Source organism: Sander lucioperca, chromosome 20 (genome assembly GCF_008315115.2).
Source record: "Sander lucioperca isolate FBNREF2018 chromosome 20, SLUC_FBN_1.2, whole genome shotgun sequence".
Lineage (NCBI taxonomy): Eukaryota > Metazoa > Chordata > Actinopteri > Perciformes > Percidae > Sander > Sander lucioperca.
The window spans coordinates 14,717,200-14,734,958 of NC_050192.1; the positions used below are offsets into that span (position 1 = coordinate 14,717,200).

The 17,759-nt window shown below is 40.4% G+C and overlaps 1 long non-coding RNA gene across 4 annotated transcripts in view; it reads right to left on the reverse strand.

Annotated features, from left to right (window-relative positions):
• Window positions 1–3,083: 3,083 nt before the first annotated feature.
• LOC118494014 overlaps window positions 3,084–17,759 on the reverse strand; it is a 31,876-nt gene continuing 17,200 nt past the window's right edge. For 2 of the 4 annotated variants that reach the window (XR_004896087.1, XR_004896084.1), the window contains 2 exons: window positions 6,215–10,045; window positions 3,084–3,555 (listed from right to left, as the gene is read on the reverse strand). This is a non-coding gene — a long non-coding RNA (uncharacterized LOC118494014). The remainder of the gene's footprint in view (window positions 3,556–6,214; window positions 10,046–17,759) is intronic. The other 2 variants (XR_004896085.1, XR_004896086.1) reach the window with 2 other exon arrangements.

Genomic DNA, 17,759 nt, shown 5'->3' on the forward strand with positions numbered 1-17,759 from the left:
TCTCTTCTTTACATTTACCTTTATTATTTGTATAGTTTACCCAAAATGTATATGGGATCACAACATAACGGTATTTACCTGTAGCTTTCTTTACAAAATGAACATGTAACCTCAGTGAATGTATATTATGACACGTTTTGAATGAGCATTGCCGGTATCATCCCCTTTGTGTATAGGTTAGTACAGATTGATTTTTCTCTGTTCAATAGTCTTTATAACTTCATAGCCTTCTGTAAAATAAAGTGTGGACTGCCAACATCCCAAGTTAAGCACAACGTGGGATATCTAGCGCCATCTACTGTGTGTGGGTGCTCAGCAGGGAAACACACACACACACGCGCTAATGTTTTCTTAATTAGAGACAAGTCTCCACACTACAGAGCTCAATTAAGTGAAATACACTGTGTGAACCAGATATCAACTTCTGGGATGCAACATGAAAACCATCACAACCTATGACTACTCTGAAGTGTGTAACAGAATGCTAGACATTTGTCAGTGTCTAGCTCAAATAAAATGGACTGTATGCTTTGAATTTAGTTGATTCAAATCATTTCTGGGAATTTATTTTCTCTTTGATCCAGTAAATCATCATATTTCATGAAAAAAATTAAAGTACAAAGACAAAGACAAACTTTAGAACATTCTTCTAAATAGATAGAGACAGTACATGTCTACATGTTGAAGCCTAAACTACAGAGGAGTTTAAGATTCATATTTTGAAATGAGTTCATTACAAGGTTTACAGAATAAGGCAATATTTCAAGAATCAAGTCCATCAACTAGGTATTTAGTAGTGCACCTCAGTGCTCAGTAGACACTGAAAAGATCAGACTGCAGTCATTTGTTCTTATATTCTTTCTTATCCAGTCTTTATTTATTAATGAAACAGTACAAAGTTAAATTACTTATTTGCTTTCTAATCACATCATTTCTAAAGCCAACTGCCTTTTCCATGCTATCTACACAGCACGAGTTACACTTCACAGTTAAAGTAATGAATGTTGCTATGAAATGCATATTGCGATTTAACATCACTCACCCATTTGAAATCAAATGCTAGCTTTTTGTTGTGCTCAGTGAATGGGAGTCTGTCAGTCAGGTGGCAAAGACGTGTGTGCTCCTATGACGTATTGCTGCCCTCCAGGGAAGGCAGTAGGTTGTATAGTTAGCTCCTGATGGGGTAAAATCACAACCCTGAAACCACACAACCTACTACCTCACCCTGTACGAACACCATTAATCACTTATCACCTAGGTGGGCAGGAAGAACATGTGGATCTGAAGGTGTGTACACATCTGGTCACTGTGTAAATGAAGACACAACTACTGTGTTGCTATTACGTCAATACAGCAAGATAAGTGATGATAACATTAGAGTTAAAATGATAGATAAGAGTAAAACCATTACTCAAATATCAGCTAACGGAGGCATTTTGTTAAAGCATTTGCAATTATAATAAGCATATTTAAAGTAACAGACTCCTAAACTTACATTTCAATAACCAAAAAAAACCTACAAAAATTCCAGATATTATCTATATTTCAGAAAAACACTCGATGTCAGGTAATCAAAGCAGATAGCCTACACACTGACTGTACACTACAAGATATGAGGAAAATCTTCCACACAAGTTGCAGTACCTATTTTATACCTATATTACACTTATAATATATAACATCTCCAACATTGCTCTCTTATTTAACAGCATCCTATTACATATACACACACATATATATATATATACACACACACACACAAAAGAATTTGCAGTGGTGAAGCTGTATTTTCCTTTGTGACAATGCCGATGATGATAATGATGATGCCGCCATCACAGTCGCTTCAGGAAAGACAGTAAGTTGTATAGTCATCTGACAGCTTGGGAATGACCCTAAAACTATACAACCTACTACCTCACCCCAAAGGACAGTAGGTCTCTGCAGGTGTCTCTCATGTCACACGGTTGATGGTCGACCTGAGGAAACACAAACTCACAACGACAAAAGGCCCTTCTAACACAAGTTAATGTAATAAAAAAATACCTACTCTGTTTTGAGGGCGGAAATATGAAATACATATCTGCTGATGAAGACTGTGGGCTGCAGTTGAAAGCTCAGAGAACGCTACTAAGTAGCTCTTTGAGTTGAGATCATCTTGTCAAGAATAAACCTACATGCTTATGCACTATAACTGTATTATTGTATGATATATTTTGTAAGTAGATATGTTATTCATTTTAAACACACATGGGACTCAGGAGAATTTTAATAACTTTCAAAGTAACTGAAGAAATAAAATAATAATACTAGGGCTGTCAAAATAACGCGTTAATTTCGATTAATTAATCTGAGAAAAAATAACGCAGATTAATCCATTCCATATTGACGTTTGACCCGGAGCCGTTCTAGCCACCATTGGACTGTAAAATGAAGGAGGGAGACGAGAATGTGCTGCCTGGATCATTAACTGGAACATTTACTTGTAAAAATCTTCTTCCTGCCAACCCTGGCTACCGAAATCTGGTGCCACTGATATGTCTGCGCTTCTCTCTGATGCTCTGAAACAGACGATACACAAACATCGCTGCATGTGATGCTAGTTAACACTATACTCGACAGCAGCTAACGTTAGCCTACCGCTAGCTAGTAGCTGGATTAAACACGGTTACAATGCTGACAGCTAACGCTAAACGGTGTAAAGTTTGACTGTGTTTTACTGTAGAGGATTCAACACCGGTATGTAACAATCTGCAGCTACCGTCGGAAAAACAACACAGACCAGTTCAATGAAACTGGTAAACTACAGCCTCGTGGTGCATTTGAAGTTTTTGTAAATGTCCTTTTCCCATCTGGTGGTTGTTTTTGTCGTTCAAAAGCAATTTACTAGTGAAATAAGTTATTGTTATTGTTATACATTATTGTTAAATAATTTCATTTTGACCATATGGCTTTAGCAATAAATAAGCCGTTCTTTAATGTCACCAACTGTTGTTTAGTACCCTTTTTTTAATTTTCTTTTTTTACTTTCTTAAAAAGTATCGGTTCAGGCACCTTTAATTATGTATGCGATTAATTTCGATTAATTAATCACAGAATATGTAATTAATTAGATAAAAAATTTTAATCGATTGACAGCCCTAAATAATACATTTGATTTTTTATTAAAATCATAGTCTTTCTTTTTAGCTAAACACTAAGGCTTTACCAACTCAAATCTCTATCACAATGATTTTGTGAGGATGTGATGTGTCCCTGCTAGCATGAAGATTAGAATGAATTAAACTGCTGAAGTACATTTTAATTAACTTCTTTTTAAATGTTCAGTTGTTTTTTAAAACCATTTAAGACTGTTTTTCACTGGATAATCTATATACAAAATAACTTTTTTTTCATTAGTCCTAACCTGACATCATTTCTTTGTGCCTTAATTGTTGTGAATCAAAGAATGCTTTCAGAATACTTCCTGAATGTTACTTATGCTTGACAGGTCACCTCCTCTCTGCAGCTTCAGGTCTGCGCGGTTTATCGGCTCGCCTCCTCTCAGGTTTCCTCAGCCTGATGGAGACAAATGAGAGGAGAGAGTGAGCTGCTGCTGTCTTGACATGAGAATGAGACATGAGAATCACTTAACAACAGCGCTCCGCAGTGCATGTGAACCTGCACGGTCACACATGTAATACACAACAAACATGGAAAGCAGTATCTGTACCTATTTCACTCACACACACACACACACACACACACACACACACACACACACACACACACACACGATGCTATGTACCCCACAATGAACCCTGGCTCCTAAGATGAATGGGGTTCCCACACCTCTCCCAAGGAGTGCAGACAGAGAATAAACTACACCACTAACTTACGTAAAACTGGTCAGATAAATCACAGGAAATCACATGAGCATAAATCTGTATGTCTGTATGACCCGTTGTGCTTGTTTCAGGGAGTTTCCTGAGTGAGGCCGCGGCTCTGCTGCGGTTTCCCCTCGAGCTGGAGAGTGATGGGGGAGACGTGAGGAAGCAAGGTGGGGTCGAACTTATAAAAGTGAGTCACTCCCTTAACTCCTTGCACGCACGCACCAGTTTGCGGCTGTTTTATTGCAGGTTGGTTATCCCATAAATGCCACACACATCTCTACACGAGCTACATAATGTCAAAGCCTGTAAAGTCTCAGGTTTACACGGGGCAAGCAAATCCATTCATGCAAATTACAGAAAACATATTTTCTCGTTCACCTCTGGTGGTATCTCGTCACACAGATAGTTATTTATGCAGATTGAGAAATATTTGGGATTTCTACCTCCATCCTAACACAATGGAGGTGAACTGGATTTAATTTCTGGTGCACAAAGTATTTGAAAAATAACATGTTAAAAAAATTTGACAGCAACACATCTTTTTTTCTTTTTACAGAAAGAGTGCCACTGTTCCTCTGGATAATCCACTGACCTCACTGTGAACTGCTTTAACTGGAACGTCTTTCTCCCAAAGAAATAGTCCCAAAAAAATCTATCGACAGCTCGTTATGTGGATTATTAAGAGTTATATACGTTACAGGTTTCACTGCTGTGAGCACTACAAACTAAAAAGGCCTTTCTCACAGTCGACATTTTTGACTTGTCATCGTAGGAAATGCACAGGTGTTACTAATTTCGAATGATGAAATCAAAGCAGCTGCATAGAATTCAGCCATCACTGATATTATTATTTACACCTGTGGCTTTTCCCACTGTAACAAGTCAAAATGTCCTCTGTGAAAAAGGTCCATTCCGTACTCCTACATTGTACTGGGGTGGCTAGAAACTACTAGAGATAAGCCAGAAATTATGTTTTTGTTTTTCGTGTTTTTTTTATAGCTCGTATGCACTTACACACTAACAGTGTTAAATTAATCCTGTATATTTTGCTGTGTATCTTGTAACTTTTTAAATTTATTAAAATAACTTTAAAAACTATATTATAAATAAAATGTTTTCAGAGAGTATTATCATATGAAAACACTCCAAAAACACCTGTTTTAACTAATGAGAGGTGTAACTCAGGAACACCCTATAGCCATGAACTCAACTTTCCAAAAGAACACTCGTCAAACGTTTTGGACACATGGTGGCATAAACTGCAAAACTGTGTTAAACTGTCAAGAATGATCCTTCAAATCATTTGAGATTAAGCGCTCAACTCTTTGAAGTGAGTGAACCCTGTTTGCCTGGAGCATTGGCATAAAACTGTCAAATCAACAAATATAAATCAAAATAAATTGGGATTTTTTTCTTGTCATTTTAACTTTTATGTCATGGGACAAATTAATCAGCACATTTATCTTATTTTACTGTTCTCAAAACGGAAAAAGTAAAACAATATAAATACATTTGAGTGCCGCTCTCTCCCTGTGGAGGTGTCCTGTCCTCTGCCTGCAGTTGACCAGAACCACCAACAGGTGTCATGTCTCCCCAAGTACCCAGGAGGAGTGTGTGCAGAGCCGAGGGCTCCCGTGACAATGAGGCCTTTGTGCAGTTCCGGGTGCCAGCCGGTGTGCCCTCGTGTACTGTTTCTCTCTAATCTTCATTTGACCTTTAGGCTGACGGCTTTTCTTTCCTATTTTTCCCCGACTAATTTCCTTTGAGGAGATTATCTTTGAACTGCACCAGAGACTTACTGATTCAAATGACATGACACACACAACGCACCAGAGCCGGGTTTTGATGGGACGCGTCACTCGCTGCCACAGTCGCTGTTGTGTGCTGGGAACAATATGAGTCGGATTGCGTTCAATAAACTAACAACAAACTGTTAATTGTGTTGTGTGCCTGCAGGATGCATGATCCCAGCTCCAAACCTGACCGAAATTATTTGGACTTTCACTTTCAGCAGTGTGGTGGCATGCGCACACACACACACACACACACACACACACACACACACACATTCAAGGACTTTGTGTTGCTGAACCCTTAGATATTGAAATGTTAGATTTTCCCACAAACTTTTGTTCCTGCTTCATTTAAATTCTCCCTGCAAAGCTAAACCCTACGACTGACACACACACACACACACACACACACACACACACACACACACACACACACAGTTATACGCACCATTGGGTGTGTGTGTGTGTATGTGTATATATATATATATATATATATATATTTACTATAATGTATTTAAAAATATAGAAAGTGAAAAAAACATTGAAACCAACCTTGACATTGAGGTCTGACCAGGAAAATAAAGTCATTCCCAGATAATGAGCCTGCAATTGAAAGAGAAAAACAGACGTAAATATAGTTATACTTACACATATCCAAATGAACACACACACACACGCAAAATACTGTGCAGATATATTCACAAAACACACACACACACACACACACACACACACACACACACACACACACACACACACACACACACACACACACACACACACCAAGGTGTCCATGTAGCCCTCAGGTCATAAACCTGCCAAGCAGCTACTTGACTGTATCATTAAGGCTGATGTGACATATGTTAGAGTGATCATGGCTCAGAATACTGCAGCCGAATTTAGACTGGAAAATCAGTATTATCATACTGTATACTGGCCAGTGTTGAAGAAGCTTAAGATTAATCTCTCAGGGAAGCATACGCTCCAGAAAGTTACCAGTGGGAATTATATTACTGTATGTTATTTACTACAAATAAAGCATGTATTTAGATTTTCTGTAATTAGCCTTTTTTTGTAATCCAATTGTAGTTTCTAAAAATAATGTGCTGACATTTTCAAAAATGCTTAATATAAAAATAAAAAATAAAAGAGGCAATAATGGAAGAAATAAACAAGCATCAAATAATTTTTTTTTTTATAGTTAAAATTTTAACTATACTATGCAACTCACTCACTCACTAACACACACAATGCAATGTTAAAGCGAATGTCATTTTATATAAATATATATTGTATATATTACGCACATATTTTTCCACGAAAAAGAAAACAACTAATCTAACAGCGTAGTGTATTATACAATGATATAAAAATAAATATTAAAATAGATCCCTTATTTAATTTAACACACACACACACACACACACACACACACACACACACAAGGACTTTGTGTTGCTGAATCCTTAGATATTGAAATTTTAGATTTTCCCACGAACTTTTGTTTCTGCTTCATTTAAATTCTCCCTGCAAAGCTAAACCCTACGACTGACACCCCCCCACCCCACCCACAAAAAAAATCTGGAGGTGTAACTGAAATGTAACCAAAGTAAAACACCCCAAATACGTCTCATTCCTCACTTACCTTCCTGTTTGCTGCTTAACAAATTAAAAGCTGCTTTCTATGCCAAATTACTGAAGCGCTAGCAATAAAGATAGCTGTGTCTCACTCCATCTTAAAAATTGACATGATCATCATAGCTGTGAGTGCTCTGAATAATAATCTATATTTGTCTGTGTGCCTTTTAAAATGTGTCCTTTTCACTGCAAGTGTGTGTGCCTCTGTATTATACTCAAAAGCACCTATGTGTGTTTGAGTGAGACTGTGTGGCCATCCGTAGTGTGTGCATTGTGCGTGTGTTTGTGTGTGTGTGAATGCTCAGAGGAGGAGACTGTGCCCTGCACTCCTTGGGAGAGGCGTGGGAACCCCATTCATGTTAAAAGCCAGGGTTCATTGTGGGGTACGTAGCACCAAATGTGTCTGGGGGTTTGCCTGTGTGTGTGTGTGTGTGTGTGTGTGTGTGTGTGTGTGTGTGTGTGTGTGTGTGTGCGCGCAATTGTGCATAAACACGTCCTGTGTGTCTTATTCACGATGTAGTGTGATGGTCTTTATGTTAGCTTTCACATTACCTTCAGTTTTGCTGTTCTCTAACATTCTGTAACAACCAATATCAATTCCTGTATAAATCTGTCTCGCTGATTAAATATTAAGGCAAAATCTCACTATCACTTTTTTCATTAAAAAACACAATGCAGGGGTCCTCAGTGGTTTATCATTTTCAATTTAAAGGTGAGGCCATTTTAAGCACAGGAAATCCTTTAAAAAAAATAGTTGTATAAAATCTCGCAATAAACTGACTTACTGCCAGTTTTGCGTAGAAATATGTATTTTGTCAAAACGGGTTTGTTTTTTTGCGTCTCAAGTAAACTGTATGTCTTTCCTGTATGACATAAATGCCCATGTCAGAAGGAATTTTAAAACATGTTTAATGTTTTTCAAAAGTGAATTAAACGATTGACAGGTTCCAAGTTATTAATAGTGTATTAAAGCATGTTTCTCCCCTTTGCCCTCCAGGGCGTTTGATTGTGAAGAGCAGCACAACTCGCCGCAAATATCTGCAAATATTACCTTTTATTTCTATGTGTGTTAGCTAGATGAATAAAGTAGAAAGGAAAGAAATAGAAAAGAGCAGGAAAAATATTTTTTTTTAAAAACAATTACATCCTTCATTTGATTCTGCTGCAGTTTTTACTGCTGCATCTTATTAGCCGATGGGGTTCAGCAATGACGTGTTCCTTCTCCAAATGCTGATGTACTAGCTCATAATTTCCCGGGCTGAAGGTCTCAGAAGAAGGGTTCGGAATGCGGCAAGCGAAGTCGGGGTTTCCTGCTGGCTTTACAGTGATGGCGGAGCTCGCGGCAGGCGCGCCAGGCCCTGTAGTACGAGAGTGGCAGATCTATGTCTGTCAAACGTAGGACGTAGGTGGGATGACTGGAGTTTTCTGTGATGACTCACGCTGCCTCCACTCCTACCTATTGGTCATCGTAGACTCTGATGTGCCTTGAGGTGTTCAACATTAAGCCATATCAACAGGCAATGTGGAAAGAAATTTAAATTAGCGCTAATTCAAAAAACTGATTCATGGGCGATAATTAAAAGATGCCTTAGTAGAAGGCATCAGTGAGGGGTGTGGCATATTGAGTTTTTTAATTATGTGGAAAATATGATATAATACAGACAAAATTAGTGTTGGTATTCTTCCTGAGGGATAAAGCAGGTGTGTTACTAATATTAAAGACAATTCAACTTTTATTAATTCTTACACCACCCAAATACGTGTATGTAAGTTACATAGCTTTGGATTTAATTGCGTCTTCAAACGGCTTAATCGAATAAGAGAAATGTCTACAGCTTAATTCCCTGAAGCATTTTTCTTGTTTATGTAAAGGAAATGAAAAAGAAAATGAAAACGTACGCTTTATTTGAGCCACATTAGTTACAAAGCACAATAACAGGTATGTCTAAAAGGCCTGTTCGAGCTGTATCGAAGCTACATGTGGCCACGTGTCAGCAATGACCCGTTTTCAAATGTTAAACCTATTACAAACCAGGAACCTTGCACATATTCACTAAGATGAGGTTTTAATGAGAAAACTTAATGTGAGAATCGCTGTTAATAGTTTTCTAATAGATGACCAGGAGAGAAAAGGGGAGAGAGACACAGAGAGAGAGAGAGAGAGAGAGAGAGAGAGAGAGAGAGAGAGAGAGAGAGAGAGAGATAGCGATAGAGAGAGAGGGGGGGAGCGTTGTGGTGGGGCTCGGCCTTGTGTAGCAGGCCTTGTCTGGCCCTCGGCCCAACATTACAGCACTAGTCCCTCTCTGCTCCCTCCAAAACCGTCTCTCTTTCACATACACAAAAGGCCGACCTGGACTGCAAAACTGCAGGTAAGAACGCACCAGAAGAGAGTAGCTCAGTTCCGTCTGAAATTCAAAGCTCATGCCACGTTACCCCCCTGGTTTGCCTATATTTAGTTAAGCCTCCTCTCTCTGGATAGTAATGTAGCCCTGAAGAAAACAACACCCAGACTTTACACACAAAAGTCGCTGTGGCGTTTGTCTCATAGAAACACATACACAGGCATAAATGCATACACACACTTACCTCCACACCCACACACACTCTTTGACTTACCCACTGAGACTTTGAAGGCAACTGGCACAAACATCAGTCATCAGCTATCTGGGGTAAAGCGCCGAAATCTCCGGCGTTCATTGTGCTGGATCCCTCTGTGGCTGCACACAGTATGTCCACATATCCTCTCTGTAGAGAAGGGCAGAGAAGGGGCTCCGTTTCAGTCACACAGCTCTGCACTCCCTGCAAGGAGTAGGCGGGCATGCCAACGAGAGACCCATTCAGAGTCCCAGAAAGTGCCAGCCTCCCTGTCTGCCTCAACGCCTTGTCTATATGTCTGTCTGCCCCTCTGTCTGGGTTTTACCCTGTCAATCTGGCCACCTTACCCCAAACCCTTCTCTAAGTCTCGGGTAAGCTGCCTATCCTCAGATAACCGCTTTCTTATATTTACAAACCGGCTCCCCTCGCTCTCTCCTGTCTGCCACCTCCTAGTCTGAGACTGTCAGGGCCCGCCACAATAAGGAGGCCATGTGGGTTTCCCATGGAGTCGCGTGTTCCTCCCGTCTGGCAGTTAACAAGACTTTGAATGAGGAATGTTAGCAAACAGAGCCGCTGAATGTCGAGTGAATGCTAAGCCAGGCAGCCAGTCAGATCGCAGCACTGGCCCGGGCATATGAATAATGCAAAAGACTCAAGAGGAGAGGAGGAAAGGCTCCACCTCCCACTGCCCCTTCCAAACTCCACCCGCCCCTCCCTCTTTTCCCTGCTCGAAACTCAAATGCCTTCACGGGAGCAAGAGAGCAGAGGGGGGAGAGAGAGGATTCAAGATCTCCGTTGCTACTCACTCACGCAATACAAAAAAGAGAGAGAAGAATAGTTACACATGCACACACATGTCATTCCTACAAATCAGTTCTTGAAACATGCCACTTTTTTCCTTTCGTTTGGAACTATCTCACTCTTTTTTGGCTTTTTGTGTCTTTTGTTTGGAATTGGCACCTGTCCCAGAAAAAGCCCCGTTCCTGCTCCGCCCTCCTGCTCCCCTTTCACTGGAGACTGCCCACGAGAGAGAGAGGGAGAGAGAGAGAGAGAGAGAGAGAGAGAGAGAGAGAGAGAGAGAGAGAGAGAGAGAGAGCGAGAGAGAGAGCCTGAGGAAGAGAGGGTGGGGCAGAAAACCCAAAAGAGGGAGAGGTTTAGAGATGGAAAGGGTGAGGAAGGAGGAGGGCAAAGAAGATAAGAACACAGGAAAATACATGAGAAATCATCTGCTGAAATCAAAATACATGCACAGGTAACATAAAAAGCAAAAAAAACTGCTGTCTTCGTCCTCAGCTTCAGAGCAGAATCACGAGAAAAGGAAGCATGGCGAGCAACCAAGAAGCACGTGCTCGAAAAAAGCCTTTGCAGCGCGGTAGCGCATAAACCAAAACTACTGATTCTACATAGTCCAGTGTAACTCTATTGACAACAACACAGAAGCAGCAAAAACTGACCAAAGGCATGTGATCAGTGCCCACGAAGTGAAGAAAACGGGTGTCCCGAAAAATGTATTTGCAAATGGCGCAGCAATGTCGAAGTACGAGTAAAGCAAAGCCACTTGTTGCATGATATTGAGGATCTCAGATCTTGCAGAGAGAAGCGAGTGCAGGCAGAGGGTTAAAATCCTGGGACTGGGAGTAGTAAAAAATCCCTCCCTCTTTTGGCACAGGCTAGCTAAAGGGGAGGGCCCGCCTGTAGAAATAGCAGCAGAGTGTTTTTCCCCTCTTTTTTTCCAGAGCTGCAGCGTCCCAGTCTACCCTCTTGCATGTGGCCGGGACCCAGGGAGAGAGGAGGAGGAGAGCGATAGATAGAAAAAGAAGCAAGAGCCGAGAGGGGAGGGGGCGAGAGAGGGAGGGGAGAAGAGCTGTGAGTGGAGGAGAAAGGGCTCAGCTGATGATGAAACAGGGACGTGTGGGAGTGTGTGCACACTACGCATTTGCATCACTGGTCCGACACGACGTGCGCATGCATGAGGCGGGGGTCGGTGGGGGGGGGCACTTCTCCTTAGGAGGAGAGTCACAGCAAACACACACTCACAAATGATTAAAGGATTCTTGGACAACTTGCAACAGCTAACTTTAAGATTCATTGGAAAGATTAACGATTTATCTTTTCATTTCAGAGCTGTTGCTGCTTTGAGTTGTATATCAGACATTTGTCTTTAACATGTCCTTCATTACAAAACATCCAGGGGGCAACAGAAGCAATGGCGTTCCCCTAATAAAGGCCAAAAAAGAAAGTCTGGCATTATCACTGATGAATATCGTCTTGATTATTTTTCTCGACCACAAACATGTTAATGAGTTGAAAAGCTACATTGACTGTTTTGGCACGCAATTATAGTCACCTAGGTGTGCCTGCAATGCCATGATTGCAACAGTGAACCATGCTGTAAAATCCTGGAATATTTACTGCAGTGCGCCCGCCATGTGCCATTACTAGGCCACCCTTGCCTTGCTGCTATCTGCAGCAGCAGCGGTCCTGTGTGCGAATAAGGAAAGGAGAAATGTCGGGCAGTAACCGAACGATAAAATGGACTCTGCTGATGACTCGTGTCCTGCTCCCTCCTTCCCCCCCTCTGCCTCCCCTTCAGTGTCCACCCTATTCTGTCTCCCACCCTTTCTTGTCCTTTCAGTAGCACTGTTATAGCCTACAGTAATAAACAGCCCTGTTCTGAACAGCTAGTGTTAATTTAAGCCTGCAAGGAGGATCCTTTTTATATTTTTTGTGCCAGATACCACCCCTGCTGGCTTTCTCTTTCTCCCTGTCTCGTGCACACCTACCAATCTCTGTATCAGCCTGCTGAAGGTTATTCACACCCGTCCGGTTTCCACCCGACTTCCCTCCACGAAAACTCTGTGGCCAAAATGCTGTAATGCCCCTTAACTGTTTGCAACAGATTCCCCCATGGCAGAAAAACAACTTCCTCTCTTTTGGACTTCATTCCCCTCCCCTCCGGTCTTCTCTTCCCCAAAAGAAACCTAGAACTCAGCACAGGCAAATTTTTCCCCCTCCTTTCTCCCCAAAGTAGCAGCCACACAAAAGAGAGAGGAAAAAGGGAAAACTGTCAAAAAAACGACAGATCACACATCATGGAGCACAGCTAGCTGATTTCAATCTGTCTTTATAGCTCATGCAGAGTGTAAAGAGGAATTGCCAGCATTAAAACAAATAATGGTGGGGAAACCCTTTTACATTCCACCGTTTTCTCATATGTGTGTTTTTTACCGTGGAGAAGAAGGCGAAAACAAGAGCAAGTATGAGCGATAAAACAGCAAACTAATATGGCCGCTTGGTTAGTTGCAGTCTCTCCTTCCTCCTCACTCTCTCCTGGAGGCTGACAGAAAAGGCGTTACGCTGCTGTGTGTTTCCACCGGAGAGAGAAAGAGAGAGAGAGAGAGACAGAGAGTGAGTGCACTTGTCTTGCCTAACTCTCCTCAGCCTCAAATGCACCATTCACATATCAAAAACACACAATGTACGAACGCAAAACCTTGAGAAAAATGAGCAAAAAATTAGTGAGACAAAAATCGGGTTACTACAGGGGTTTAACACAGGTAACCCATGATTTCACTGCACTTTGTCAAGATATATAAATTACTTGTGTCCCTTGATGAGAAAAACGGATCGAGCACCAAACATTCATTAGATTGACCCTGTGACGTCACATCTCGCCACGTCTTTGAACCAATCGCACTGGCTGCAGGCATAAAACGCCACCACAACTGCATGCTGAATATTAATCAAACAATAGTGTAAACAAATACATGTTTCATCAGATTTCAAGAGACCCTTAGTCCTCCTTATCAATCTAAGACACCGTTTCTCCTAGTCAGTTGTTTACCATCTAACATGTGGCAGGAATTCAAAAAACTTGGCAGAGCCTGTTGCACCGTACGTCGCAGAGAGTTCACTTGAGGATACGACTCTGGTTTTGGCTCAGCTGCCAACTTCTGACACTGTAGCCCTCTGCGCGGCCTCGCCCCTGCAGGAGCGGCCTGCGTAATGCTGCCATTGATGAAACTCCAATATTAACAACTTCATTTATGGCACCTCCAAGAGTCCACAACCACAATTTTTTCATCAACCCCCATCACCCCCAGGTTAAATCCCAGCAGTGCTCTGCCTTTACATTTATTGTAAGTGTGTAAAAGCATATTGCCTTGTTGATATGGCACAGAATGTCTCAATCAAAATGAGTTATGATTATGAGCTGAAACAATGGAGTTGTTGATTCAATGCTCTTATCAGACCCCAGGCGTCTTCACATCCTTATGAATCATCCCATGGATCCACTGCAACAAACAGGACCAATTAACATATACAGATCACATTAATAGCGCACGCACGCACGCACGCACGCACGCACACACACACACACACACACACACACACACACACACACACACACACACACACACACACACACACACACACACACACACACACACACACACACACACACACACACACACACACCTCAGTGCAGTACTGCCCTGGGACAAACAGTACTTGAGAAAAATATGAGCCAAGATATTGTTAATACTCAGTGGTAAAAAACATACAGCATAAATACAGAAAAACCATAACATGAATTGTAATTAAATAACAAATTATTTGTTTTTATAGGAAGTTGAACAGATAAGCTAACAAGCAGCTCTCTCTTAAAGGAAATGTATCATTAGCAAAGCAAAAAAAACATTGTGATCCATTTCTGCACCAAAAATGCTATTTCTTCAATGTATTCATTCTAGCTTTAAGTCAGCAGCTAATAAAATGCAGTTAAATAAGTAGAACCACCTGGTAATGCCAGTAAAGAGAGATGTGACCCTCTCTGCGGTAGCTACTTCTGTGAATACATGACTTATTGCATTTAAAATGCCAAAGTTCGGGTCTTTTTTTACAAGCTTAAGAGGTTGTCCTGAATGGTAATAACTCAGACGTATAACCCTAGCTGTATTTACACCTTATAAGTTACAGTCATCTATACGTTCACACTCCGGCGAACACACGAACGAACACACACACACACACACACACTTACACTTCCTCTACTCTTCGGTGACCGATGCGGCACGCCCGCTCCCTCTACAAGGTGGTCTAGCGAGGGGCCCCTCGGCAGCACGCGCCTCGACAACTTCTCTATTACAGCCGTGACCCCTAAGGTCAGTCTCTGAAGGGTTCTGAACAAAGGCCACGACCCCGCGGTCAGAAGTGTAACGCCGGGGGCAGGCCGGGGCCCCACGGCAAAGGGAGCGTGCTGTTTGCTTTGAAAGGTAAGGATCACTAACACAGAGGCCTAATAAGGATTAAGGGGCCATCCCCTTTGGGAAGTCACTCTGGGGCCTCATACATCAGTCTCTATTAACCTCCATGACCCCCGGTGGCCATTATGGGGCAGCGGGTCACAGTCACTCACGCTGCAGAGCTGTGAAACCCAACGACGTAGTCAACCTTTTACATGGGTGTTGCTGATTAGAGGGACAAATTGTTCTAAGAGTTAACGCCTTGTCACATAGGACACAGTTCTTCTTTTGAGGAGTTTTTCCTTTCCAGGCAGCTTTCATCTCATTGCAGTAGTTGGCAGATTTCAGTTTGTAATAAGGATACTTTAAGGTAATTAGCCATTAGGTTATCTGTCTCAGTAATGAATCAAAAGCCTGACAGTCTTTAAAATAAATAAATGTCAACTGAAAATCAAGTGAAAGCAATAGAATTTATTTTATGCACTCTGATAAAGAACCAGAGAGAGTTTGGTAAAACTTTGACAGAAGCAGGTGAGCAATAACCGAGAGGATAAAATCACAAAATGGAGGACAGGAGGAGACAACATGGCGGCCCGAGTGATGCAGTCACTCACACACTGCTTATAACTTGCCAAATCGCTACAAAAAGAATGTATGTTATACAACATATCTCTATACTGTAGACAAAAAAAGTTATTTTTTAACAAATGCCAAAACAGAAAGCTACACTGACTTGAATGTAGAAGATAGATATAAATTCCTTTAGCCACTTTGGGACCAAATAGATACAAAGGTTAACCCTCTGCAGTCTGTCTAGGATAAGGTCTTCTTTTTATTCAATTTAATTAGTTCACATCATATTTCAGGATTTCTTCTTTTTGCTCAAAAGATGTTAGGGACAAATAAAGTATTTAAATTGTTTCAAAGTTCAGAATAAGTATGAAATATAATTATTTCATGCCAGAATGAGAGCGAAAAAAAGAGTTTGAACTAGTATAGCATTTCTTTCTCTCATATAATTGACATAAGGTGAATACAAGCCAATACATTTATTTGAAAACCAAATATACACATCATATATATGCATAAATACTAATCTAAATAAAGGCCACATTGTGAATAACTGGTAATGTAATGTGAGCCCGTTCAATCAGCATTCAGTGCAGTAAAAAAGGAGGCAAATGTTTCAGTGAGGGATCAAAATGGGGTTTTTTTTTCAGCTCTGGATACATTTTAAAAACTCTGAATGCATTTATGAATTCATTTAAAAATTGGCTCGACAGAATATAGGACTTTGTTTAAAAGAAAAAGTTAAAAAATGACATGATGTGACATAATAAGAGATTAGGTTAGATTTTAAATAGGGACCCCAGCAAAAGGACAGACTTTTATTCTGAAAAGATTCTGTATATTTCAATAACAAAATGATAATTTAGTTTTTCCTGCATTCTGCCGGAAAGACTTTCGTAATAAATTTAACTTTGAAATCTTTTCATAAACTGAACTCTGGGAAGTAATATGGCAACGTTTAAAATGTAATGTACTTATTTTTAAGCAAAGCTTCATCATGATGAAATGATTTAAATTATAATTATTGAATAACAATTACGAAATGACAATTTTATAAACTACTCAAGCTGCAGTTTCATTTGGAAAAATGAATTAGAATTTTCTCTCTGTTTGTGCAATTAAAAATGTGATTGAGAAGGCTTTTCACCAGGATGTCACATTCTTACGAAACTTTAAATGGCTTAAGAAAGGTGGGATAATATGAATACATTATTGTTTTCAAATAAGTGGCTACCTGTGTACAAAATCATTTGAGTTTCAGACTTTTCAGACATTTTGAACGTGTAATTCAAAGATCATCATTTTCAAATGCAACTATCATGACTGCAAATTGCATCTATCTTATACATTTTTTATTATTTCACATTTGAAACTGACTATTAAATACATTATACATTTTCATCACTCTATAAAAATGATTATTAAAACTTGTATATTACAAATGCACAAGAGGGTAAAGCAGCTGACTGAAGCTTTAAATAAACAAAGTGGTGAAAGCCTACAAGGTCAAAAAAAAAACCTTCAAGTGTTTTTCGAACACCAGTTCACATTTATCAACGGCACTAACTCAGCACTTTGATTCAAATGTATTCCTCTGATAATCATTAAGCCACTCACCTCTAAAAACCGAGCTTCTCTGCGTGGAGGAAGCCCTTTCGGCAGCAGAGCAGAGCAAAGGTTGGAAAATAGGAGAGACGAAATCGACCTGCGCTCGTGAGAGACAAGTGTCCTACACAGATTTTAAAACAGCCTAACCAACAATAAATCCCAAACAAGCAGCACTTTGACAGCTTCACCATCTTTTTTTGCAGCTCTTCTCACATTAAAGTAAAGGCAGTGCTTTGGGAGAATCATTGTCCTACTTTTAGTTAACCATGACACTCCCCTCTCTAGGTCACTTTGCAATTGCCAGGTTTTTTTTTTTTTTTTTTAAAGAAAAGGTTTGGTTTTTAATTTCACAGAATACACTGCCCATTTGAGGACATTCGAAAAACGAAAATATAACAAAGAAACGCCACTCTGATCCTTAGCAAACAGGGCTTTCCCCC